Below are 27946 nucleotides of genomic sequence, written 5' to 3'. Positions count from 1 at the left end.
AGGGGAAAGTCCCTGTTGGGGGAACTGGCCCCCAATCAGGATGGGAACAGGCGGAAAAGGAGAACAGGGAAGAGGCAGCTTTTGAAAGCGCTTTTGTATCTTCAATAGAGAGGTGTTTCGGGGCGGGGGGTGTGTGTGTGTGTGTGTGTGTGTGTGTGTGTGTGTCGAATTTTAAAATCCTTTCTGTAAACAGGGTTTCTTTGCATTTTAAAAACCTTATTATCAGAGACATTTACACTTAATGTATTTACACATATCTCTCTATATATATTTAGTGAATATATTTATGTTTCACTTATACCCCCCTATTTCCCACTTCTTATATATAATACCTGCTCAGACTATGGATCTGTTGACTTACATATTTTGAACACTTAAATGTCTTTATAGACTTCTCTATTTACACTTACATATATTTACACCTATATCTTTATAGACTTAGGTTTTAGACTTAGATGTCTATTTACACTTGTACATAATCTCTTAGATTACATATAATGTCTATGTAGACTCTCTATGTAACACGTAGTAAGTGTAGATAGCGGTATCTATTCAGACCTTTTTCTATTTTAAATTCCTTCATGTATAAAATGTATCATCCTTTTTGCATTTGGAAGTTCTTTATTTTTTGATTTATAGAGACGTGAGTTATTTTTGTATCTTAAAACCCTATATACATCTTTCGAATTTTTTTATACTCTAAAATCCTTTATATAATAGGGCAGATATAGGTCCTTATTTTGAAATCCTTTTGTACGTATAAATTAATATTATTTTTCAATATATGTAACAAGGAGAGATTTTTTTCTATTTCGAGGCCTCACAGATATATTTACAGTTTTTAAAAATTTTTGAAACCCCCCCCATGAATTTTCAGGCAATTTGGGCTGTGACCCCCTTTGGGGGGGGGGGAGGGGGGGACACGGACCCCCATGACCCCCCATTCCCCACTCACCTGCTCCTCCACGGCATCATCACCCCCGTGGTGATGCTGGGGTGCCCCAAATGACATCATCACCCCTCCAGGCCCCCCAACCCCCCCTTTTTATTCACCCCCCCAAAAAGACACAAAACGAGGGAAACGGCCCCAACCGGCAGCTCGTTACTTTAATAATGCCGTTTACGTATGTACGCACGCACCCCCGCCAAAAAGGGGGGCTCTGCTAGAAAGATAAAGGAGGGGCGGCCCCCCCAAACGCTTGCAGCCCCCCCCAGCCCCCGTCCCGCAGGCTGCCAGCCGGCCCCTCACCCTCAGCACGCCCAACGACCGGCAGGCAAACCTGGGCCGGGGGTCTCTCCTGAGCACCACGGGACGCTTACAGCGCGGCATCTGAAAAACAAAAATCCCAACGGATATTTCAGCACGTTAAAAAAAACAGCACCGAAGGCAGCAGAGGAATTCGGTCAGGGCAAGGGAGAGGGTAGCAGTCGAGCTAAAGGAGGGTGCCAGGCAAACGGGTCAGCTCGAAATACAACGCCGCCTTTAAAAGCTCGAGCGATTCGAACGCTTAAAATCAGCGTGAAGACTAATTGACACGATTCTGAACACGTTCTTCGCAGAGAAGTAAACGCTCTCGCTGGTGTCGGAAAACGCCTCGTCCCTTCCTTACAGCACCGCTGCCGGGAGATAACCCCGTGAGGCTGCAGGACAAGGGCGCGCCGTAATCAGCAACTACGCTCACGGATCCACCGCCGCAGCTCCAGCCCTTGCGCTGCTGCTGCTGCTGCGCATCTCGCTCGCTTGGCCGATAAAGCTGAAAGTGAAGCGTAAAACTTTGAAGAGTAAAATGAAAAAGAAAGAACAAATCTCAGCAATTCATTTTATGCTAAAAAGGCGTGCGCACGCTTACATACGTACAATGAGAACACTCGTACTATAAAAATATTTGATTTTCCTTTTGCGTTCATTGAAATTGCGTAGCTGTGAATTCATACCGTTAAATTATCTACCTCCAAGCTACACAGCTATCGTTTGACCAGGGGTTTTGCGTGTGTGACATGACTAGGAGGGACGCCTGGCCAGCTGCGCCGAGACCGATGCTACCGAACTGCCGGGGAAACGCGCCGTCGAAAGCGAGACAGAAATAAAGTGCTTCAGAGCACTCTGCCAAAAGATCGGGAAAAAAGCCCCTAACGTTCAGTTGCCTCTCTTTTTAAACGTTTAGAGCAACTACCCAACTGCTTAAGCACACCTAATAAATTATACACTACAGCTATTTGGCAGCTGCAGTTTAAACAATGCAAGTCAGTTTGGAAATTAGACAATTTTAACTTTCTTTTTAAAATTTCATTTATGATAGAAAAATCAGTGAGATAAGAGATCTCCCATACGGTTTTACTTTTTTTTGGGGGGTGGGGGGGTGGGGGGGGAGGGAGGGGCAGGCGGTGGGGAATATCAAATCCCCGGTGCTGCAATACATCAGGCTACCAAAAAGGACTGGCAGGTTTGCTAACGCTGTTGGCTGTACCCAAGCGTGCGGAGGAACGCGTCTTTACGATCTCTCGACTGTTACACCCGAGAACCAAAGATCAGCCGTACATCGACTATTGGAAGATGTGCTGCGCTTGGGTCCTTGCAAGGAAATCGATTTAACTCCTTTTTTTTTTCCAGAGAGAGTGAAAAGTCAAAATTACGCGCTGCAGGTTAGGAAAAAGGACATTAGAGAATCAGTAACTCACCGAAAACACATCAGGACTCTCTGTCGCTAGTTACGAGGCTGCTACCGCTTCTCGGGAAAGCCTGGAAAACACACCGAAGCGACGCCGATTTGTCCCGTGTTGTCCACGCCTCTTCTTTGACCTTGATTGCTTTTAGCACAGATGCCAGTATCTCAGTAAGGTTTTCGAGTGCTCCTGTAAGGTATTTTAAACACTGACTGACTGAAAAAGCATAAAGCTTTTATCGTGAAAACAAAGCCTGTTTCTCCCGAACGTCCGAACTCTTACAAACGGTTCCTTTCCTCTTCTAGTCCAACATTATTTTCACAGCACCCTTTAATAGCAAGCGCACAGAAACAGAAGACTCTGCTTTCAGGAAGAGAAAATAGACGAAGGAAAGCAAGCCTTGAATAGGCGTACCACGCTCCAGAACAGACCTTTATTTTTAGTATTTGTGTTAAAATATTTCATGTTAAAAAATCAGATAGAAGGAGAGCTGCCACATTCTTCGTGTTGACTGTAAAGTCCACGCTACAAGCACCTTAGGAAAAATGCAGACACATATCACAGGCATACCTTGTACTTGCAGACCACTATGGATCCTTTCCATCCGTCTCGTACTTTCACGGCAGTTGACATTCTGCTGAGAGGAAAGGCAAAAAAAAAAACCAAAAAAAAACGTTTAGCACAAAGCTTCCTTTTCTGTGAAGACTACAACTGAGTGGAGGAGAAAGTATTTTGCATCATCTTTGGTGCAGTTGTTGAGACAGGCCACTAGAGCTTATGCATGTTTTAGACAACCGTGCCTTTTCTTTTGGCTCATCGGCAGCTTTAGTTTCGCTAGAACTCACTTGCCTAGAGACGCGCAGGTGACAGGCACAGACACCTACGTACGTTTTCTCAAGCCTAAGTAGAGCCGCGATTTCCTCACCCGATACGTCCCAAGTTGAGTATTTTTGTTAAAGAGTACGGCAACCCGTCTGTCCTCGCGAACTCGCTGCAAAAGAGGAATCCTTTTTTCCAGGCCGTTTCTCCAAACGGTCGAGATCTTTGAAAACTGCAGTTGTGCCACCAAACCTGCTCAGGGTCCCTCCCAACCTTCGACCATCGTTAGATTTAACAGGCACACGCTCTATTCCGTCTTCCAACAGCAAAAATACATAACGCCCCCAGACCCCTAGCGCAACCCTACGGACGTCCACACACACCTCGCTGTTTTGATGAGGAGCCACTGAGCACCCCTGCGAGCACAGCGGGATCATGCGCAAGACCAGTGTCCTGGTTTCGGCTGGGATAGAGTTAATTCTCTTCCCGGTAACTGGTATAGCGCTGTGTTTTAGATTTAGGACGAGAAAAACATGGATAACACGCTGATGTTTTAGTTGTGGCTAAGTAGCGCTTACGCTAGTCGGGGACTTTTCAGCTTCTCATGCCCTGCCAGCGAGAAGCTGGGAGGGACCTTAGCCAGGACAGATGACCCAAACCGGCCAAAGGGACAGTCCGTACCATATGACGTCACGCTCAGTACATAAGCTGGGGGAGTTGGCCGGGCGGTGGCGACTGCCGCTCGGGGACCGGCTGGGCATCAGTCGGCGGGCGGTGAGCAATCGCATTGTGCGTCGCTTATTTTGTATATTCTTTTATCGTTACGATTGTTTCCCCTTCCTGTTCTGTCCCATTAAACTGTCTTTACCTCACCCCACGAACTTCACTTTTTTTTCCGATTCTCTCCCCCACCCCACTTTGGGGGCAGGGGGAGCAAGCGAGCAGCTGCGTGGTGTTTAGCTGCCTGCCGGGTTAAACCACAACAACCAGCTTCACCTACGCCGATTTCAGCGAATGCAGCTTCTGAAGCTTTAAACTGAAAACCGTATCTTGACACTTTGCCGCGGCAGAAACGATCCGTAACTAGAACTCTACAAAAACGCAGTAACGCACATTGCAAACCCACAGCAGCGACAGCTTCAGAAATATTTCTACCGGGAACAAGGGAGAAAAACAATACAGTTTCATCTCACGCACAGGAAAGCAGCAGGCAGAGAAAAGGGTCGGCATTCGTAGCCCTTGCAGAACGCAGGCATTCTCCTTCCATTCCTAAACCCGCCTCTTAGGTCGAAATATCACAACACTACTACGGCAATATCGAGAGCAGGGAACAGCAGCCCTGCCGCTGGATGTGCTACTGACTGATGCTATTTACGTAGCAGGACACCTAGACAGAGCGGCACGTTTTTCCACACACAACCCTGAACTTCCTGAAAATTTAAGTTTACCAAAACGAGCCATTTGGAACACATTGCCAAACAATGTTTGGCAATAAAACTTTGATGTGTTTGACACACACAAATTTGGGGTAACTCGCTACTTGCTTCCTGCTGTTGTTGTTCTTCCTTCAGAAATTCTACTTGTAGCCAAGTTATTCGCTACCGGTTCAAGCATTTACCTTCCAGGTATTACCAGCACATCTACACAGGCGAGGAACTAAATCGCTCTTCTAAAACTACCCGAGTGAAAATTACAGCCACGAAAGAGGAGTGACAGGGAAGAAAAGGAGAGGTCAGGCAGCAAGAGAGCTCTGCAGGCTGCCACCAGTCAACATCGCACTCTTTTAAAAAAAAAAAAAAACACAAACCAAAAAATAACACAAACACAAAAAGCCCACAAAAACCAACAACAAAACAAAACCTTGACGTTGTACCTTTTTTTTCTTTTGGAGCTCGTCCCTGTCTCAGCAAATTGTCTCATCAGAGCATGAAATGCAGGTGATCTGTATCCCGATGACATCTGCACGCGATGAACACGTGTTCAGAAATAGTCCAGATCTGTAAGACCGGTGTCATTTGTGTGGTTTTAATAATCGTAACTCCGTTTTATTGACCGATGCATTTGCGAGGAAACTAAGTAACTTTTAAACGTAGCCTCTCCTTGGGGAGAAAAATGCGTTAGGGAGTGAAAAAAATGATGATTCAGAGCTCCCAACCATGACGGAGCAGCGGGGAAATTAACGAAAGTGAAGGCCAACAGCAGCAACACGAAGCGACATTTGGCTTTAATTCTGATCACGTACTTAAGCGGCTCGCCAAGTCTATGCCTCGAGCCTATGAATGACTAGCCCTTTTTCGGAAGGACCAACTTTTTTCCTTAAAAGTCCTAGACTGAAGACTCCACTGAACAGAACGTGGATTGAGCCACAGGACAACGTGCCGTCAACACTCTCAGGAAAAAAAAAATATCAAGTAAAAATCAAGTTTAAATATCAGTTTCCATCGTGTCTCATTCATTCCGTTTCTAGTGATACCTGGGTGCTCCAAAATTCACTCTCCTGACACCACGTAGTACTACAAATTGAGTTATGCCTATAAAAATAAAAGGCTATTTCCAACCTGCCCATAAAATCAGTATGAACAAACAGAAGAGAAACACTTGAACTTAAAGAAGGACACAGGCAGCTCTTAATTTTTCGTAGATGAAAGCTCATTCTTTTCCCTGAAAGGAAAACACTCGTAACTACCCAGGGTTAGTTACGCTAACGAGGGTACGTAGGCACGCTCTGTTCACGGCAATTGTTCATCAGCTTTTCTGCACCAGCAGCAAATTTGCCTTTTCCCTGGGTTTGACGGGGAGCACCTGCAGCGACCTTGGACACGCCAATGTTTCTCCCGGCTCCCCCGGCCCCACATGTCCCATCACCTGAGCAGCAAGCGGCGTCAACCACGCAGGATTTTCTTCACGTGACGCAGAAAGTGACACTGGGAAAAGAGGAGGCACAAAATGAACCTGTTTGTCACACCCAGCCAACGGCGAAAACCCAGGGAAGGATTCTGCCGTGCGGGGCCGGGCTGTGCACCCCGGGAGCTCCAGCCGGCCGGTTTCGCTCCCCTTTGCCGGGTACTGGGGAGACACCGCCGCCTCGTGCTGCCGCCTGCCCCCCGGGGGACCTCGCTTCAGCCCTTGGGAACGGGACCGGGAGAGACCCTCCACGCAAAGAGAGCGGATCCACGCGTGGCGTGGATTTAATCCCCGAGGGAAGAGGCCGGGCTCCCCGCTAGCAGAAGGACAACTCGCCTCCCTGCCGCTCGGAACGCCTTGCCGGGGACAGCCCTGCCTGCGCCTGGCTGCTCTTCAGCCGTGCTGGGAGCGCAGTCCGGCCGACGGATGCTCCGGCAAACAGACACTGCAGCGAATCGCAGCTCCCGCTCGTTACAGCTGCTGGTAATTTTGCCCCTGGCTAAGGCATGCCCCAGACAGCGGACACCCCGTCTCGTTCCAGCTCCTGCTTGCGACGGTTCTGGCTAATTGAAGCTCCAGCTCTGCACCGTTGATTTCAGCTCCTTCTCCTTACAAGCTCCAGCTATTTGCAACAGCCTGGGCTTTTGACAAGGTCGTAAACCAATCGCCGTCAAAACTCGACTATTAGGATTAAATATCATAGTTGGACATTGTATAAACATTAATTAGTTTGTACGACTAATTAGTTAATAACTATTCGAAGCAGTCAACAAGCAAGAGCTGGACTCGAAGAGGGCGTGCGGGGTCTGAAAAGCAGAGACCACCTCTTCCCCCCAGAGACCACCGCAGACGTTGAGTTGGGCCTGGTGCGTGCCGGCCTCCTGCACTTCGGGGTCCAGCAGGACCAGAGCCCCTCCCCCCGGGGAGGGTCCACGCACCCTGCCCACCCCCTGCTTTCCCCCGCAGCCCCCAATGCCCTCCCAGCCCCCCGCACAAACGGCCAAACCGGCTTCTGCTTTGGGCCCCCAAACCAGCTCACTTGGCACCCATTTCTGAGCCCAAAAACCCAGCTGCTGCGCCTGTTCTCAAGGCCCAAAGATGCCCCCGGGGAGGGCAAGCGCTTGTGTGATGCTTCGGGCAGAAACAGGACTGAAAGGTCCGATCCCGGTGCCGGGGGAGCAGAGGCGAGCTGGCTGGGACCAGCTTTTGCTCCTAGAACGACCCCAAGTCCCTGCTCCGAGGGCTTCCCCTTGGGGCCCTGGGGTGGACCTGTCCCTCCCCTTCAAATGCTCCAGCAGTTTCGGGGGCAGAAGGCCGTTTCTAAGCCCTCTCTCCAGCAGCTCCTCCCCCTCGACTCGGCCCGTGAAGCCCCCAGGCTCGAGCACCTCGCTGGGGCGGGCGGCCTCCATTGCCTACAGGCTGCCCGTCTGCCTGCAGGGAGGGCTGGGGGGTGCCCGGCCCCACGGGGCGACAGCGGGGACTCGCAGGGAGGGTCTGTTTGCACACAGCGCCCACCCCGCCCCCCCGCCCCGGCCCCACTGCGCGGCCCCCCTAGGGCACACAGCCCCGCCCCCCAGCCCCACTCCCCAGATGCTCACAGCCCCTCCTCCGCCTGGAGCCCCCCCAGCCCCCGTCCCCGGAGCCTGCAGGACCGCCCCCCCCCCCGCCACAGCCCCACTCCTCGGCTCCCCGGGCCCGCGGCCCCTCACACTCACGCTGCGCCGCCGCCTCGGTGCAGAGCCCGCCGCGCGCCCCGTTGAAATACCCTCCGCAGCCAATCAGCGCGCGGCTCCACCGGACCGCCCGCGCGGGGCACGCCGGGAGTTGTAGTCCCCGCCCCGGGACCGCGCATGCGCACGGCGCCTCGTGCAGCCCGGCTGGCTGTACATCGACACCCGTACAATGGAGGTGATCATGCACCGACCCTGGTGCAACCCTTGTGCCCCCCCATGCTCGCAGCCCCTCCCCGGTGTTTGCAAGCGCCTCCCAGCCCCAGGACCCCCGGTGCTCACAGCACCCGACCACACCATTTTCCAGCCCCGTGGGAGCCCCAAGCCCCACTCTCAAGCCCCGCCAGGACCCACAGCCCCACTCCCCAGCTCCTTGGGGGACTGCAGCCCCCGCCCCCAGCCCCACTCCCCAGCCCCCCTAGGACGCACAGCCCCCCCTCCCCGGCCCCCTCCGGGACGCACAGCCCCCCCCAGCCCCCCTCCCCGGCCCCCCCGGGACGCACAGCCCCCCCCAGCCCCCCTCCGGGACGCACAGCCCCCCCCAGCCCCCCTCCCCGGCCCCCCTCCGGGACGCACAGCCCCCCCCCAGCCCCCCTCCGGGACGCACAGCCCCCCCCGGCCCCACTCCCCGGCCCCCTCCGGGACGCACAGCCCCCCCCCGGCCCCCCTCCCCGGCCCCCTCCGGGACGCACAGCCCCCCCCGGCCCCCCTCCCCGGCCCCCTCCGGGACGCACAGCCCCCCCCGGCCCCCCTCCCCGGCCCCCTCCGGGACGCACAGCCCCCCCCCCCCGGCCCCCTCCGGGACGCACAGCCCCCCCCCCCCGGCCCCCTCCGGGACGCACAGCCCCCCCCCGGCCCCCTCCGGGACGCACAGCCCCGCCCCCGGCCCCCCTCCCCGGCCCCCTCCGGGACGCACAGCCCCCCCCCCGCCCCCCTCCCCGGCCCCCTCCGGGACGCACAGCCCCCCCCCGCCCCCCTCCCCGGTCCCCCCGAGACGCACAGCCCCCCTCCTCAGTCCCCCGGGGGGTCCCCAGCCTCCCGCCAGCCCGCCGTGCCCGCGGCACCTCAGACTGCCGCCGCCGCCGCCGCCGCCGCCGCCGCCGCCGCCGCCGCCGCCGCCGCCGCCGCCGCCGCCTGGGTGCAGAGCCCGCCGCGCGCCCCGTTGAAATATCCTCCGCAGCCAATCAGCGCGCGGCTCCTCCGGGCCGCCCGCGGGGGGCACGCCGGGAGGTGTAGTCCCCGCCCCGGAAGTGCGCATGCGCACGGCGCCTTGTGCACTGCGGGTGCCTGCGCAGGGACCCCCCCTGCAACGGTGGGGATTGTGCAGGGACCTTTGCGCAGCGGGGGGTCGGTGTGTGGAGACGCCCATGCAATGGGGGGGGCAGTGCAGGAAGACCCTTATGCAATTGGTTGGTGTGCAGGGGACCCTCGTGCAATGGCGGGCAGGTGCACGGGGACCCTTGTGCGATGGTGGGGATTGTGCAGGACCCTCGTGTGACAGTGGTGGTTATTTTTCTCGGCAGTACCCTTGGGTTCGGGAGCAAAACAGCCGGTGCCTGAAACCACTGGGGTGTTTTGACCGCTGCTGAGCAGCCTCGAGGCCGCCTCCGGTTCCCACATGGCTCCCATGGTGCGCGTGGACCCTCCTGCAACGGGTGCAGGTGTGCAAGGAGGGTGATCCGGGGTAGGGGTCCCTCTCTGGAGGCACCCAGCTCGAGCTGGCACCTAAGAACTAATCAAGGAGTAATGAGGAACCTTCTCTTGCACCTGACGTTAACCAGCGGGATCCCAGGGTCAGACCCTGTTACGGTGATTGGACCCTGGGGAGGTGGCAGAGGGTGCCCTAGACAGGTTGGGGGGGTTCCCTGGGGAGGACGGGAGCCCCCACCCCCCTGATTGTGGGCACTCCCCCCAAGGAGCAGAGCATGGTGCAAGACTTTAGGGAGGATGAGGGCTAGCAGGACCCCGAGATGGCAGTGCCGGCTCTTCCCAGTGTCTCCCCAGTGCCGGAGGGGGGGGGGGTGTGTGTGTCTCATGACCATGGGGATGGGGGGGGGGCGGCCTCAGGATGGGGCAGGGGGGGAATCCTGGGGTCCGGGAGGGACCCTGGGAGTGGGGTAGGTAGGGGGACATTGGGGGACAGAGGTGTTTCTCGGGAGATTGAGGACACCATGTGGGGAGTTGAGACTGGGAGGGATGACCCTGGGGAGGTGGGGGGCACCGCGGGGAGAAGGGATCCCACCCCCGACACCTGCAGCCACCCCCAGGGGCAGCTGGGACCCCGACCCACTGGGGGACCAGGATGGGAACGATGGGGACTCACTCATGGATACTGCACAGGTAATAAAATAGTTCATGCTGCACCCTGTTGTAGGGTCTCTGGGGTGCCCTGGGCGCCGAGTCCCCATGACAGCCGGCCCTTCCCGGGGGTCCCCAGGCTGCCGGGCTCCTCTGGCCCCAGCCGGCGGGAGCTGTGTCCTCCCAGCCGCTGGCCACGCAATGGCAGCACCGACCCACGGCCACGCGGAGACAGGGCTGGGGACAGGGCCGGGGTTGCCTGCGCTCCACCTGGGTCTGCAGGGCTCGGGCAGGGGGGACCCGGCATCCTGCAGCTCCGCTCCCACCCTGGGGACCCCAGACACCCCCGGGGGTGCGTCGCTGTCCCTGTCGCTGGTGGCAACCGGCATGGGGGGAAGGTGACAGTGAGGGTCCCCGCCAGTGGCCCGGAGTTCGTCACCGCTGGGGGGACAGGGGACAAGCAGGGCCAGCACCGAGGAGCGACGGCAGCACAGCCTACTCTCTGGGGGTCCCCACCCCCTGTCCCCAGGGGTCCCCTCCGTCCCCGTGTTTTATTGGGGGAACACAGAGCCCAACGACCAGCCGCAGGGACAGGGGACGGGGAGCTGCCCCAGGGATGGGGACAGCACCGGGACACGCCGATACTCTTGGGGGTGCTGGCATGCGGGGGGGGGGCACCCTAACCATTGCCGCCCGGGATGACGAATGCACCGGGATGAGGGAGGCACCGGGATGGGGACGGCGCATGGAGGGGCCAGAGCCGGCGCGCGAACGCCGGGCTGCAGGACCACGCTTCGGCTTCGGGGCGGCAGCAGCGAAGGCGGCGGCGGCGGCGGCGCTGCTGCGCACCTGAGCGGTGCCGGCGCTGCAGTACCGCGATTCGGCCACGGGGCGGCAGCAGCGAGCAGCCGCCGGGCGGCGCGTGCACGGGGGCGGCACCGGCGCTGCAGGCCCGCGCTTTGCAGGCCCAGCGCCCGCCGGCACCGCGCACGTGGGGCGGCAGCGGCGTTTCCTTACCGGAACGAACCAACGAAGGCGGCGGCATCACCCCGCAGGCACCACAGTACGGCATTGCCGTTACCGGCGGACGGCAGCGCGGAGAAAGGGGGCGCCACCGCGCATGCGCGGCTCAAGAGCTGCAGTACCCAGTTTTGGTCGCTCGGTGGCAGCAGCGAGCAAAGGAGAGCGCGCCACTGCGCATGCGCGGCTGAAGCACTGCAGTACCGAATTCTGGTCGCTCGGTGGCAGCAGCGAGCAAAGAAAGGCGCGCCACTGCGCATGCGCGGCTCAAGAGCTGCAGTACCGAATTCTGGTCGCTCGGTGGCAGCAGCGAGCAAAGGAGAGCGCGCCACCGCGCATGCGCCGCTCAAGAGCCGCAGTACCCAGCTTTGGTCGCTCGGTGGCAGCAGCGAGCAAAGAAAGGCGCGCCACCGCGCATGCGCGCCTCAAGAGCTGCAGTACCGAATTCTGCTCGCTCGGTGGCAGCAGCGAGCAAAGGAGAGCGCGCCACCGCGCATGCGCCGCTCAAGAGCCGCAGTACCCAGCTTTGGTCGCTCGGTGGCAGCAGCGAGCAAAGGAGAGCGCGCCACTGCGCATGCGCAGCTGAAGAGCTGCAGTACCGGATTCTGGTCGCTCGGTGGCAGCAGCGAGCAAAGGAGAGCGCGCTACTGCGCATGCGCGGCTCAAGAGCTGCAGTACCCGGTTTTGGTCGCTCGGTGGCAGCGGCGAGCAAAGAAAGGCGCGACACTGCGCATGCGCGGCTCAAGAGCTGCAGTACCCAGCTTTGGTCGCTCGGTGGCAGCAGCGAGCAAAGGAAAGCGCGCCACCGCGCATGCGCGGCTCAAGAGCTGCAGTACCCAATTCCGCCCGCAGGGTGCCACCGTCGCCTCACCGGCCCTTTCCCCTTCTCTCCGCCCAGTTCGTACCATCGAAAGACGGTAACTGCTTACTGGCGGTACTGGGCTTAGATTTCCCTGCCCTTTTCCCACTCGCGGCCCGGGCACTAATCTTCATCGCCTCTGTACCAAAAAGCACCCGGTGGCTCCAGCATTTCAGTCCTTTCCCTTTGGCCGCTTTACAAGTCCCGTGGTGGTTTCTGCCCGTGCCCCCCAGCCCATTACCCGGGGAGGAGAAGCAGCACGGGGAACCTGTGGAACAGGTTTCTTTCTAACCCGGGGGAAGCCCCAGGGATCGCTGTCTCGGTCTGCAGGTGGCATCGGGGTTGTGGGAGTGACAGCGGCGACTCAACAGATGCTGGAGAGAGACTTAAAAAAAATAAGGCCACACGGGTGACACCCTGAGAGCAGGGGAGGGGCAGCTATGTCCATCAGGAAACCGCGCTTCTGAGCAGACCCGGTGCCAGCGGCTGACCTGCAAACCGGTGCCAGTGGCTGACCTGCAAACAACGAGCGATACGCTGGTGGTCCTGGGGCTGTGTTGCGGTGTTTGCAGCTTTCCTCGCCTCTGTGCTATCAGCACTCTGCTCTCCTCACCCTGCACACGCGCAGGGCTTGCCACTTGGAGGAGAGACACTGCACGACGTCACTTACCACCCTGCCCTCCAGCGTGCAAAGGAATTAGAAATGAGGCAGGGAAAGCCAAGAGGCCTGCTGGTGTATTAGGCGTCCTCAGCAGTTGACCGTAGAGCCCGGCAGGTTCCATCCTTGCTCTGTGCTTTTGTAGCTTGAACCCCCGATTGTTTTGCCATCGAGACTGCAAGGCGAGGAATACGCCTCTACTTGAACAAGCAAGACCCCTGCCAAATAGCTGAGCTGTGCGCAGTGATAGGCGGCTGCCTGTGACCGACACCTTTTTCTGCTAACACCAGAGCACGCTTCCCTTGTGAAGAGCCATCGGCAGTACAGAACGGACCTGAGCTCTCCTTGCACCGGCTCCCCAGAGAACGGCGTCTCAGTTCGACTGAAGCGTGCAGCAGCCTGTCGTCATCCCAGCCCCTCGCCCTCGAGCAAGCGGCTGCCTGTAGCAGCGGCAGAACCGCTGCTGCGCAGAGGGGAAAGGAACGGCTTGGCGTCAAGCTCTGCGGGCTGCCTGTGGCCCCTGCGGAGCCGACGACCTCGGCAGCCCATAGAAAGGGCGAAGCTAGCAGCCTGAGAAGGAGTCACAGGGTGCTGCAGCTCCTGCCACAACCCTCCTTCCCAGCCTGCTGCTGGAGCACAAGGCACTTGAAAGCAGCAGGAAAGAACAAGGAGGGCAAGATGGCAGGAATAACACGGAGAGCCTAAAGCGTTTAGCCAGCAGGGCTTGCAACTCACCTTGTGCCGTGGTTGAATCCCAGCTGGCAACTCAGCACCACACAACCGCTCACTCGCTCCCCCCTCAGTGGGAGGGGGGAGAGAATTGGAAGGGCAAAAGTGAAAAAACTCCACTTGTAAGGAAAAGGGAGGAAAAAACCCCCAAACAACAGAGAGAAAAACCCCAGACAGACAAGCGGTACAAACGAAAACAACGGCTCACCGCCAACCGCCCGATGCCCAGCCAGCCGCAGCCCAGCAGCGGCCCCCCCGCCAACCGCCCCCCGAGTTTTATTTCCTGACGTCACAGGGCCTGGAACATCCCCTGGGTCCGCCGGGGTCAGCTCTCCCAGCGGTGCCCCCTCCCAGGCCCTCGCGCACCCCCAGCCCGCTCGCCGGCAGGGCGGGGCGAGGAGCAGCACAGCCCCCGGCGCGGTGCAAGCGCTGCGCAGCGGGAACTCACGCAGCCCCGCGTCACCGACGCCGTTTGCAGCACAAACCCAAAACGCAGGAGGAGGGAGAGCGGGGTGGGAGTGGGGGGCGGGGGAGCGGGAGGGGGGTGCCAGAGTTTGGGCGGGGGGCAACGGGCAGGTTGGCGGGGCAGGCAGCACCCCAGGGGTCCGGGGCAGAGGGGTTACGGGGAGGCAGTGCGGAACACGGGGGGTGGGAGGAGGGAGAGGAGAGAGGAGGGCAGTGCGGGCACGAGGTAGGAGGGCAGGGGATACGGGGGGCGCGTCACGGGGAAAACCTCGCACGGGGGGAAAAACCTCGCACGGGAAAGGCGGGGCGGACACCGGGAGGGGCGGGGGGGCACATGCGTGGGGGTGACCTATGCCAGGGGATCCACCCGGGACCACCCACAGCAGAAAACTCGCCTGGGATAACCCGCAACAGATAATCCGTTCCCGATGACTGACCCTCGCTGGATAACCACGAGCGATGCCCCTCAAGGGGCTGGTGTTTCACCCCAAATCTTCCCCAAATCGGGGGGTTTTTTGCTTTTCCATAATATCAAAATTGGGGTTTTTTCCTTTTCCAAAACATTCCACCATTTGGAGGTTTTTCAACGCTTTTTCACAACAAAAATTGGTGGTTTTTGCTTTTTCGTTTTGTGCGTGAAAATGGGGTTTTTTTTGCTTTCCGGCTGCCCAAATCCAGGCGGATTTGGCTTTCCCGGGAGCTCCAAGTTGGGTATTTTTCCCCCAAAATTGCGGGCTTTTTTTTCCCCACCCCTTGCCGGCCCCGAATTAGGGGTTTTGTGGTATTTTTAGGCCATGGCGGCAGGTCCCGCTCTGCGTGCGCAGCCCTGCAGGGGAAAGTCCCTGTTGGGGGAACTGGCCCCCAATCAGGATGGGAACAGGCGGAAAAGGAGAACAGGGAAGAGGCAGCTTTTGAAAGCGCTTTTATATCTTCAATAGAGGGGTGTTTCGGGGCGGGGGGTGGGGGGGGGTGGGGTGTCGAGTTTTAAAATCCTTTCTATAAACAGGGTTTCTTTGCATTTTAAAAACCTTATTATCATAGACATTTACACTTAATGTATTTACACATATCTCTATATATATATTTAGTGAATATATTTATGTTTCACTTATATCCCCCTGTTTCCCACTTATTAGATATAATACCTGCTCAGACTATGGATCTGTTGACTTACATATTTTGAACACTTAAATGTCTTTATAGACTTCTCTATTTACACTTACATATATTTACACCTATATCTTTATAGACTTAGGTTTTAGATTTAGATGTCTATTTACACTTGTACATAATCTCTTAGATTACATATAATGTCTATGTAGACTCTCTATGTAACACATAGTAAGTGTAGATAGCGGTATCTATTCAGACCTTTTTCTATTTTAAATTCCTTCATGTATAAAATGTATCATCCTTTTTGCATTTGGAAGTTCTTTATTTTTTAATTTATAGAGACGTGAGTTATTTTTGTATTTTAAAACCCTATATACATCTTTCAAATTTTTTTATACTCTAAAATCCTTTATATAATAGGGCAGATATAGGTTCTTATTTTGAAATCCTTTTGTACGTATAAATTAATATTATTTTTCAATATATGTAACAAGGAGAGATTTTTTTCTATTTCGAGGCCTCACAGATATATTTACAGTTTTTAAAAATTTTTGAAACCCACCCCATGAATTTTCAGGCAATTTGGGCTGTGACTCCCTTTGGGGGGGGGGAGGGGGGGACACGGACCCCCATGACCCCCCATTCCCCACTCACCTGCTCCTCCACGGCATCATCACCCCCGTAGTGATGCTGGGGTGCCCCAAATGACATCATCACCCCTCCAGGCCCCCCAACCCCCCCTTTTTATTCACCCCCCCAAAAAGACACAAAACGAGGGAAACGGCCCCAACCGGCAGCTCGTTACTTTAATAATGCCGTTTACGTATGTACGCACGCACCCCCGCCAAAAAGGGGGGCTCTGCTAGAAAGATAAAAGAGGAGCGGCCCCCCCAAACGCTTGCAGCCCCCCCCAGCCCCCGTCCCGCAGGCTGCCAGCCGGCCCCTCACCCTCAGCACGCCCAACGACCGGCAGGCAAACCTGGGCCGGGGGTCTCTCCTGAGCACCACGGGACGCTCACAGCGAGGCATCTGAAAAACAAAAATCCCAACGGATATTTCAGCACGTTAAAAAAAACAGCACCGAAGGCAGCAGAGGAATTCGGTCAGGACAAGGGAGAGGGTAGCAGTCGAGCTAAAGGAGGGTGCCAGGCAAACAGGTCAGCTCGAAATACAACGCGGCCTTTAAAAGCTCGAGCGATTCGAACGCTTAAAATCAGCGTGAAGACTAATTGACGCGATTCTGAACACGTTCTTAGCAGAGAAGTAAACGCTCTCGCTGGTGTCGGAAAACGCCTCGTCCCTTCCTTACAGCACCGCTGCCGGGAGATAACCCCGTGAGGCTGCAGGACAAGGGCGCGCCGTAATCAGCATCTATGCTCACGGATCCACCGCCGCAGCTCCAGCCCTTGCGCTGCTGCTGCTGCTGCTGCTGCGCATCTCGCTCGCTTGGCCGATAAAGCTGAAAGTGAAGCGTAAAACTTTGAAGAGTAAAATGAAAAAGAAAGAACAAATCTCAGCAATTCATTTTATGCTAAAAAGGCGTGCGCACGCTTACATACGTACAATGAGAAGACTCATACGACAAAAATATTTGATTTTCCTTTTGCGTTAATTGAAATTGCGTAGCTGTGAATTCATACCGTTAAATTATCTACCTCCAAGCTACACAGCTATCGTTTGACCAGGGGTTTTGCGTGTGTGACATGACTAGGAGGGACGCCTGGCCAGCTGCGCCGAGACCGATGCTACCGAACTGCCGGGGAAACGCGCCGTCGAAAGCGAGACAGAAATAAAGTGCTTCAGAGCACTCTGCCAAAATATCGGGAAAAAAGCCCCTAACGTTCAGTTGCCTCTCTTTTTAAACGTTTAGAGCAACTACCCAACTGCTTAAGCACACCTAATAAATTATACGCTACAGCTATTTGGCAGTTGCAGTTTAAACAATGCAAGTCAGTTTGGAAATTAGACAATTTTAACTTTCTTTTTAAAATTTCATTTATGATAGAAAAATCAGTGAGATAAGAGATCTCCCATACGGCTTATACTTTTTTTTGGGTGGGGAGGGGGGGGGGCGGGGCAGGCGGTGGGGAATATCAAATCCCTGGTGCTGCAATACATCAGGCTACCAAAAAGGACTGGCAGGTTTGCTAACGCTGTTGGCTGTACCCAAGCGTGCGGAGGAACGCGTCTTTACGATCTCTCGACTGTTACACCCGAGAACCCAAGATCAGCCATACGTCGACTATTGGAAGATGTGCTGCGCTTGGGTCCTTGCAAGGAAATCGACTTAACTCCTTTTTTTTTTTCCAGAGAGAGTGAAAAGTCTCCTTGCGGATGACTTCTACTGCCAAGCACGTCATCTCTGAAGATCCATTCTGATGGGAAGTTTGTAAAAGGCAACTCCTTTGAATGAAAAAGATTTCCATTCTGGAAAATCTCTTTCCAACCGAAGTCAAAATTACGCGCTGCAGGTTAGGAAAAAGGACATTATAGAATCAGTAACTCACCGAAAACACATCAGGACTCTCTGTCGCTAGTTACGAGGCTGCTACCGCTTCTCGGGAGAGCCTGGAAAACACACCGAAGCGACGCCGATTTGTCCCGTGTTGTCCACGCCTCTTCTTTGACCTTGATTGCTTTTAGCACAGATGCCAGTATCTCAGTAAGGTTTTCAAGTGCTCCTGTAAGGTATTTTAAACACTGACTGACTGAAAAAGCATAAAGCTTTTATCGTGAAAACAAAGCCTGTTTCTCCCGAACATCCGAACTCTTACAAACGGTTCCTTTCCTCTTCTAGTCCACCATTATTTTCACAGCACCCTTTAATAGCAAGCGCACAGAAACAGAAGACTCTGCTTTCAGGAAGAGAAAATAGACGAAGGAAAGCAAGCCTTGAATAGGCGCACCACGCTCCAGAACAGACCTTTATTTTTAGTATTTGTGTTAAAATATTTCATGTTAAAAAATCAGATAGAAGGAGAGCTGCCACATTCTTCGTGTTAACTGTAAAGTCCACACTACAAGCACCTTAGGAAAAATGCAGACACATATCACAGGCATACCTTGTACTTGCAGACCACCATGGATCCTTTCCATCCGTCTCGTACTTTCACGGCAGTTGACATTCTGCTGAGAGGAAAGGAAAAGAAAAAAAAAAAAACCACGTTTAGCACAAAGCTTCCTTTTCTGTGAAGACTACAACTGAGTGGAGGAGAAAGTATTTTGCATCATCTTTGGTGCAGTTGTTGAGACAGGCCACTAGAGCTTATGCATGTTTTAGACAACCGTGCCTTTTCTTTTGGCTCATCGGCAGCTTTAGTTTCGCTAGAACTCACTTGCCTAGAGACGCGCAGGTGACAGGCACAGACACCTACGTACGTTTTCTCAAGCCTAAGTAGAGCCGCGATTTCCTCACCCTATACGTCCCAAGTTGAGTATTTTTGTTAAAGAGTACGGCAACCCGTCTGTCCTCGCGAACTCGCTGCAAAAGAGGAATCCTTTTTTCCAGGCCGTTTCTCTAGACGGTCAAGATCTTTGAAAACTGCAGTTGTGCCACCAAACCTGCTCAGGGTCCCTCCCAACCTTCGACCATCGTTAGATTTAACAGGCACACGCTCTATTCCGTCTTCCAACAGCAAAAATACATAACGCCCCCAGACCCCTAGCGCAACCCTACGGACGTCCACACACACCTCGCTGTTTTGATGAGGAGCCACTGAGCACCCCTGCGAGCACAGCGGGATCATGCGCAAGACCAGTGTCCTGGTTTCGGCTGGCATAGAGTTAATTCTCTTCCTGGTAACTGGTATAGCGCTGTGTTTTAGATTTAGGACGAGAAAAACGTGGATAACACGCTGATGTTTTAGTTGTGGCTAAGTAGCGCTTACGCTAGTCGGGGACTTTTCAGCTTCTCATGCCCTGCCAGCGAGAAGCTGGGAGGGACCTTAGCCAGGACAGATGACCCAAACCGGCCAAAGGGACAGTCCGTACCATATGACGTCACGCTCAGTACATAAGCTGGGGGAGTTGGCCGGGCGGCGGCGACTGCCGCTCGGGGACCGGCTGGGCATCAGTCGGCGGGCGGTGAGCAATCGCATTGTGCGTCGCTTATTTTGTATATTCTTTTATCGTTACGATTGTTTCCCCTTCCTATTCTGTCCCATTAAACTGTCTTTACCTCACCCCACGAACTTCACTTTTTTTTCCGATTCTCTCCCCCACCCCACTTTGGGGGCAGGGGGAGCGAGCGAGCAGCTGCGTGGTGTTTAGCTGCCTGCCGGGTTAAACCACAACAACCAGCTTCACCTACGCCGATTTCAGCGAATGCAGCTTCTGAAGCTTTAAACTGAAAACCGTATCTTGACACTTTGCCGCGGCAGAAACGATCCGTAACTAGAACTCTACAAAAACGCAGTAACGCACATTGCAAACCCACAGCAGCGACAGCTTCAGAAATATTTCTACCGGGAACAAGGGAGAAAAAAATACAGTTTCATCTCACGCACAGGAAAGCAGCAGGCAGAGAAGAGGGTCGGCATTCGTAGCCCTTGCAGAACACAGGCATTCTCCTTCCATTCCTAAACCCGCCTCTTAGGTCGAAATATCACAACACTACTACGGCAATATCGAGAGCAGGGAACAGCAGCCCTGCCGCTGGATGTGCTACTGACTGATGCTATTTACGTAGCAGGACACCTAGACAGAGGGGCACGTTTTTCCACACACAACCCTGAACTTCCTGAAAATTTAAGTTTACCAAAACGAGCCATTTGGAACACATTGCCAAACAATGTTTGGCAATAAAACTTTGATGTGTTTGACACACACAAATTTGTGGTAACTCGCTACTTGCTTCCTGCTGTTGTTGTTCTTCCTTCAGAAATTCTACTTGTAGCCAAGTTATTCGCTACCGGTTCAAGCATTTACCTTCCAGGTATTACCAGCACATTTACACAGGCAATGAACTAAATCGCTCTTCTAAAACTACCCGAGTGAAAATTACAGCCACGAAAGAGGAGTGACAGGGAAGAAAAGGAGAGGTCAGGCAGCAAGAGAGCTCTGCAGGCTGCCACCAGTCAACATCGCACTCTTTTAAAAAAAAAAAAAAAACCACAAACCAAAAAATAACACAAACACAAAAAGCCCACAAAAACCAACAACAAAACAAAACCTTGACGTTGTACCTTTTTTTTCTTTTGGAGCTCGTCCCTGTCTCAGCAGATTGTCTCGTCAGAGCATGAAATGCAGATGATCCGTATCCCGATGACATCTGCACGCGATGAACACGTGTTCAGAAATAGTCCAGATCTGTAAGACTGGTGTCATTTGTGTGGTTTTAATAATCATAACTCCGTTTTATTGACCGACGCATTTGCGAGGAAACTAAGTAACTTTTAAACGTAGCCTCTCCTTGGGGAGAAAAATGCATTAGGGAGTGAAAAAAAGGATGATTCAGAGCTCCCAACCATGACGGAGCAGCGGGGAAATTAACGAAAGTGAAGGCCAACAGCAGCAACACGAAGCGACATTTGGCTTTAATTCTGATCACGTACTTAAGCGGCTCTCCAAGTCTATGCCTCGAGCCTATGAATGACTAGCCCTTTTTTGGAAGGACCAACTTTTTTCCTTAAAAGACCTAGACTGAAGACTCCACTGAACAGAACGTGGATTGAGCCACAGGACAACGTGCCATTGTCACCGAAATCGGGAAGGAACCTCGTAACACCAATGTAGTGTTAAAAGGCAGGCATGCTTTATTAGCAGCGCTGGGGACACGGGGGATCGCTCCACCACAGCGTGTCCAATTTGTTGCACCTTTTACCATAAATTTATACAACAAAATCATAAATATACATAGCATTACATCATTTACTAATACATATGCATGACTAGTCTTCGCTTCGTATTAAAATGAGCTCTCCTCCCATTTGCGCCTGCGCACTGTTGCTTGGTGGTGGTCGTCAGGGGTCTTGGAGATGAAGGCCAGTGACTCCTCTTCGTCACCGTTGGCTGACCCTTTTACTTTGCGCAGACTCAGTGGCCTTTTGGCTTCTATCCGACCTAGGTGATTTGCTTCAACTGGTTTCTTCTAAGCATCAGTTGCTTCTCACAATAGTACATCAAACCACCTCTTAATTTTTAACGATGATTTAGTATACTATTGTAGAAAGCAACCGGCAATTTCTTTATGTCCTTAAGTCTATCTGTACATCAAGGACTGTACTATTACCATATTATCAAAACATTAACAGAACACTCTGAATCTATAATAATCATCTTTTCAACATCTACTTCTAGCAACTAATGATTTCTTTTAATCATTAGTTTGATTGGATTTTAACCCAATCATGGTCTGGGGCTATACAGAGAATTTCATAGCATAGCAGCACTGCTTTGTAACTATGTGGTAACATTTCCCCCCTTTGGAAGTCTTGAAATTTTATTTAATTTCAATACTTCCACAATATTAACTATTTACAAAGGCAGGATTCGTGTTTGCTAGATTGTAATTGTCACCACTATTTCCTACTAGTGCGAGAGTGATTTTTCGATCAACGGCAGCCTTCCTTGTGAACTCTCTTTTCAAGCAATAATAGATAAGCAATATTACTAGGGAAATAATTAACAAACACAATACAGTACTAATTAAAGATTTTACCCAGGAACTTAGGTTCCATCCCAGTCCACTAAAGATTTTGTCAAACCAATTTTCTTGCATGTCTGTTTGAATTTCTTGAGTGTTCTTTTCTATTTGTCCTAACAAATCCAAATCATGTTCTACATCTTGTGTAACATTTGGGATATGTATGCAACAATGATCAATTCTATCTTTCAAATATCCACAAACTCCATGTTCTTTTAACAGAAGCATATCTAGAGCCATTCTATTTTGCAAAGTCATTTTTGAGGTGGCTTGGAGTTGTAAATTTAATTGTTTAAACCCTTTTCTTGTCACATTAGCTAATTTTTCTACTTGCCCTGTTAATTTATATAACCAAGCCCTATTCCTATACGTTGATAGGGGAGCTAACAAGGACTCTAAGGCCCAGCCAATTTTCACTCCTACTGAGGGTTCATTCCATCTTTCTTCCTCAACTTGTGACCTCTTTGCACGAACCAATCTTAAATTTTCAAGAGCACCTTTAAAAGGAGCCTTTTTCCAAATTGGGCATAATGTTGGCATTCCTAAAGTAATTTGCCTCACCTTTTTATCCATGGATAAATGGGTGGTCCAGGTTCCATCACTCATTGCCCAAACTAAATGTCCTGGACTTTGAATAGTGGATTTCTTGCAACTAAAAACTGCATCTCTTTTAAGCTTATATGGATCATTGAGAATCAAATCATTTTTAAGACCTCTACACCAACACCCATATTTCAATGCAGCCGCCAAAGGGGGAATATTTTGAATTGTTTTGTCTATTGTACTACAATTATATATTTTTTTACAACTCCACCAAGATACTATATTTTCCTTTTCTCGGGAAGCGGCTTCTTTATCATTAATAACTGATAAAGCTTGAAAAACTGTTCCATCCCAAGTAAAACACCAAGATATATTAGAGATATATTGAAATTGAGACAGAATTGTCATTGACCACACGGAATCCCATACAACTTTTCCTTGAGCGGTCTGGTTGGTTTGTCTGCAGTCCCATTCCATAACTATTTGGCTAACATTTTTCTTAATTGGTTCTGCATAATTGCAGAAATACCGAACAAAATGTATGTTGGCGCCCTTACGTGTATAATTATAATACGGTGAACCCATTTTCTTTGCTAATAGGTCACAATCATTTTTGCTATTTACAATCTTCATTTTTGGTACCCATACTAATTGTTCTCCCCATTTTTGTTTTGGACTTTGTTCACAATGAATTTCACCTTCGCTCAAATTTGTCGTTAAAATTCCCCATGGAATCGACTCACCTACTGCTCTCGGAATTGGGAGGCATGCCGTTATTTGGGTGACATTTTGCAATTTAGCAAACTCCTTTATCAATCCTATCATTAGATTTTCTTCCGGAGTCCTTTTGGGAATGTGTATCAATTGCTCTGATGAATCTTCAATTTCTGTTTTGTTCATTTGATTTCCTTCTTCTCCAAATAAAGTTCCCACCAATATTAATTGCCAGATTAACATACATTTTCTTACAATCAGACACATTTTAGAGTCAATTTTGCAGTTTCTGGATCCCTATTAATAATTTTCCACGACGGGGCCTTCTTTACTCGAGTGTAATGTATCCACGGCTCCACTCCTTCTACTTTGATTGCAGTGTAAGTTGTTAACAGTACCTGGAAGGGTCCCTTCCACTTCTCCTGCAGTGGTTCAGAGTTCCAGGTTCTTACATATACAAGATCACCTGGCTGATACTGATGTACAGGCGTATCCAAGGCAAGTGATCTAGTCAATACCACATATCTTCGGAGTGCTCCAAGGACTTTCCCTAAAGAAATCAAATATCTTTTCAAATCAGTTTCCCCAGTTACCTTCATATCCCCTGGGATTAAAGGAATTTGGTATGCCTTACCATACAAAATTTCATATGGACTTACACCGTCTTTTGATCTTGGTTGAATTCTAATTCTTAAAAGAGCCAACGGTAAAGCCTGTGGCCACCTCAAAGATGTTTCCTGGCAAATTTTACTTATCTGTCTTTTCAATGTTTGATTCATTCTCTCTATTTTTCCACTTGACTGTGGTCTCCAGGGGGTATGTAGGTCCCACTTGATGCCTAAAATTTTGCTAATTTGCTGGACCATTTCTGCCACGAAATGCGGTCCCCTATCAGAAGACATTCCTATCGGTACTCCAAATCTAGGTATTATTTCTTTCAATAATATTTTGACTACCTCTTTGGCTTTGTTGGTGCGGCAAGGAAAGGCCTCCGGCCATCCAGAAAATGTGTCAATCAACACTAACAAATATCTACACCCATTTTGCCTGGGTAACTCAGAAAAATCAATTTGCCAATAATCTCCAGGAGAATTTCCTTGCTTTATTACTCCTAACGGTGGCTTCTTTTGGTTCATAGGATTATTCTTATGACAAATTAGACACTTAGCTACTATTGATTTAACTATTCCTGTCATTCCCACGCAAACTGCAAATGTTTTCAAATTAGATATTATTGCATCTATTCCCCAATGTGTCTGCTCATGCTTTTCTCTTGCAAGTTCTATCATAACCTGCGGGGTCACTATTACTTGTTTTTCCGGTGTTACCCACCATCCTTCGGCATTTTGGGATGCCTTTAATTGCTCTGCCAATTGGTTATCCAATTTACTATATTTTGGTTTTGAATCAGGGAGTTTTATGTGTTTTACTGGTACTAGTGCAAGGATGCCTTGTTTTGCTGCCTCTTTCGCAGCTTTATCTGCCAATCGATTACCTATGTTTACTACTGTTTGACCAAATTGGTGGGCTTTGCAATGCATTACTGCTACTTCTTTCGGTTTCTGTACGTCTTCTAGAAGTTGGAGAATTTCTTCCTTGTATTTTATAGATGTTCCTTGAGCTGATAACAATCCTCTCTCTTTCCAAATAGCTCCATGAGCATGGATCACACCAAACGCATATTTAGAATCAGTCCAAATGTTTACCCTTTTTCCCTTGGCAATTTGCAGAGCTCGCCTTAATGCAACCAGTTCTGCTTTCTGTGCTGAGGTATTTGTAGGCAGCATCCTTGATTCCAGTACCTCGGTGGTGGTGACAACAGCATACCCGGCCATTCGCTTTCCTTCCTGGACAAAGCTGCTTCCATCAGTAAACAGTTCCAAGTCAGGATGTTCCAGAGGTTCATCTCTCAAATCCAATCTACTGGAATAGACTTGTTCAATGGTTAGCAAACAATCATGTTCTAAACTTCCTGCTGGATTCTCTGTTGTTAGAAATATTGCTGGATTGACAATTGGTGTGGTTTTCAATTCCACATCATCTTGTTCCAATAGGACAACCTGGTATTTTAGCATTCTGCTAGGGGACAACCAATGACCCCCCTTTTGCTCTAGAACAGTTATCACCATGTGTGGGGCATATACCACCATCTTCTGTCCCATAGTCAACTTTCGAGCCTCTTGGATCAACAACACTGTTGCTGCTACAGCGCGCAAACATCCCGGCCATCCTTTACTCACATTATCAAGTCGTTTGGAGAAATACCCAACCGGTCTTTTCCAGGATCCCAGTCTTTGTGTCAGCACTCCCAGAGCCAGATGTTGTCTCTCGTGCACAAACAGCTCGAACGGCTTAGTCACATCAGGTAGTCCTAAAGCAGGAGCCATCATCAATGCTTTCTTTAGTTCTTTAAATGACTTTCGGCATTCAGGTGTCCAGGTCAAATACCGATCTTTGGATTCTTTCAAAGCCTCGTATAGTGGCTTTACATATAGTCCATCCATAGTCCACAATCCAAAGTCGGCACCATCCAACCATTCCCAAAAAGGCTCTCAATTCCTTTGGGCTATTGGGTTCAGGGGTCTGACAAATTGCTTCCTTTCTTTCATTCCCCAATTGTCTTTGTCCCTGGGATATTTCAAAACCCAGGTAAATCACAGTTTCTTTTCCTATTTGGGCCTTAGTCTTAGAGACTCTATATCCACCTTGGCCCAGGAAGTTCAATAAACTAATAGTACTCTCGAGGCACTCCTTTTTGTTTTCTGCCGCTATCAAGATGTCATCCACATACTGTAACAATGTGCCTTTCCCTTGATTCTGTCTCTTCCATATTTCCAATTCTTTTGCCAATTGGTTTCCAAATATTGTAGGGCTATTTTTAAACCCTTGTGGAAGTACAGTCCATGTCAATTGTGTCTTCCGTCCTGTGGTAGGGCTTTCCCATTCAAAAGCAAATATGCTTTAGCTTTTTGCATCCAGGGGTATGCAAAAGAAGGCATCCTTTAAATCCAGTACCGTAAACCATTTATGTTCCTCTTTTAGAGAGGTCAATAAAGTATATGGGTTAGCTACAACTGGATGCATATCTTGCACTATTTGATTTATAGCTCTCAAATCTTGGACTAATCGATATTCTTTTCCTCCAGATTTCTTTACTGGCAATATGGGAGTGTTATATTCTGATTCACATTCTACCAAGAGCCCATATTCTAAAAATTTTGTAATCAATTCTTCTAATCCTTTCCGAGCCTCCCACTTAATGGGGTATTGTTTTTGTCTTACCGGCTTGGCTCCAGGTTTCAGGTTTACTTTTACCGGTTCTGCCAACTTAGATCGTCCTGGTTTTCCACTCGCCCAAACCAATGGAATTACTGCATTTTCCACTTCTTCTGGAATTTGTTCTTCCTTGGGGAAATCCTGCAACATAAACGCCTTTGCCTCTATAATTTTTTTGACTCCGGTACTAACAATTTAATTTCCCCATCTCTAAAAGTTATCTGTGCATTTAACTTACTCAACAAATCTCGCCCTAATAAGGGCAATGGGCATTCTGGCATATATAAAAACTGATGAGTTACCCACCGCTTTCCCAATTTAAACTTTAATGGTTCTAAAAAGGGTCGGTTCTCTCTTTGCCCTGTCGCACCAACAACATTAACTGATTTACTACTAAGTCCCCCCTTACACATATTTAGTACTGAATAGGTAGCTCCTGTATCTACTAAAAATTCTATTTCTTCATCCCCTAGCCTTAACATTACCAGAGGTTCAGCTAGGGTTGATTCCTCCGGTCCCCTTCATAAATCTTCGTCCAAGGTCATCAATTTAACTGCTTGAAGAGTTGGATCTAATTCTCTAATTTTGGGGCATTCTCTCTTCCAGTGTCCATGCTCCTTGCACGCGGCACATTGATCTTCCGCCAATCGGAGGTTTACCCTTTCTCTATCTCCAACATTCATTCCACGTCCTCTTCCTCTACCTCTACCCCTCCTATTATTTCCAGCTAGAACAGCCAGCAGTTTTCCATCCCTTCGTGCATCCCTTCGTGCTTGTCTTAATTCTTTCTCTTTTTCTCTATTATTATACACAGTCCATGCAATTTCAAGCATTTTACCCAAATTCCTAGATTCAGAACCTTCCAATTTCTGGAGTTTCTTCCTAATGTCTGGGGCCGACTGGCCCATAAATATAGAGGCCAATTGCGCTTCTTCATCTGGTTTATCTAAATCTAAATTAGTATATTTTCTAGCAGTCACCTTCAGTCTTTCCATGAAGGCTGAGGGAGACTCATTTGGTTCTTGTCTTACATCATATAATTTTGACCAATTCATTGCCTTGGGCATTGCATGTCTCACACCGTATAAAATCCACCTCTGATATCTATTTAACATCTCTCTGGGCCCTGGTTGATTAGGGTCCCATTCAGGATTCACGGATGGAAAATTCTGTTCCACTGTTCCCTGTAAACCCCCGTTAGCATGTGCCCCTTCTACCTGCTTCCTAGCAGCATTTAATACCATCCCTTTATCAGTATCATCAAGCAAAGCATCCAATATCACTTGTAAGTCACTCCAATCTGGATCCTGGGTTCTAATTATTGTTTCGATCACTTTAGCCACTCTTTCAGGATCCTCTCGATAAGTACCCGCAAGCTCTTTCCATGATCTCAATTCAGTGATAGAAAATGGAACTTTAACCAAAACCGGTCCTTCATTTCCTACTGCTTCTCGAAGAGGAGCTTGGAGGGAAGTAGGTCTTACTTCTCCTTGTTTTCCCCGTGTTCTTCC

At 50.8% G+C, this 27946-nt stretch overlaps 2 long non-coding RNA genes across 2 annotated transcripts; both read right to left on the bottom strand.

Annotated features, from left to right (window-relative positions):
• Window positions 1-603: 603 nt before the first annotated feature.
• LOC142087900 (uncharacterized) lies at window positions 604-5424 on the bottom strand. The gene is made up of 4 exons (XR_012675663.1): window positions 5357-5424; window positions 3235-3298; window positions 2680-2853; window positions 604-1754 (listed from the first exon to the last, which is right to left on the bottom strand). It is a non-coding gene; the product is annotated as an uncharacterized LOC142087900 (long non-coding RNA).
• A 10614-nt stretch (window positions 5425-16038) lies between these two features.
• LOC142087899 (uncharacterized) lies at window positions 16039-20943 on the bottom strand. Its single transcript, XR_012675662.1, has 4 exons — window positions 20443-20943; window positions 18322-18385; window positions 17767-17940; window positions 16039-16718 (listed from the first exon to the last, which is right to left on the bottom strand). It is a non-coding gene; the product is annotated as an uncharacterized LOC142087899 (long non-coding RNA).
• Window positions 20944-27946: the final 7003 nt, after the last annotated feature.

This window comes from Calonectris borealis, chromosome 13, assembly GCF_964195595.1.
Source record: "Calonectris borealis chromosome 13, bCalBor7.hap1.2, whole genome shotgun sequence".
Classification (NCBI taxonomy): Eukaryota; Metazoa; Chordata; class Aves; order Procellariiformes; family Procellariidae; genus Calonectris; species Calonectris borealis.
Note: the sequence above shows the minus strand (reverse complement) of the source record. Positions and strands in the feature narration are given on the sequence as shown.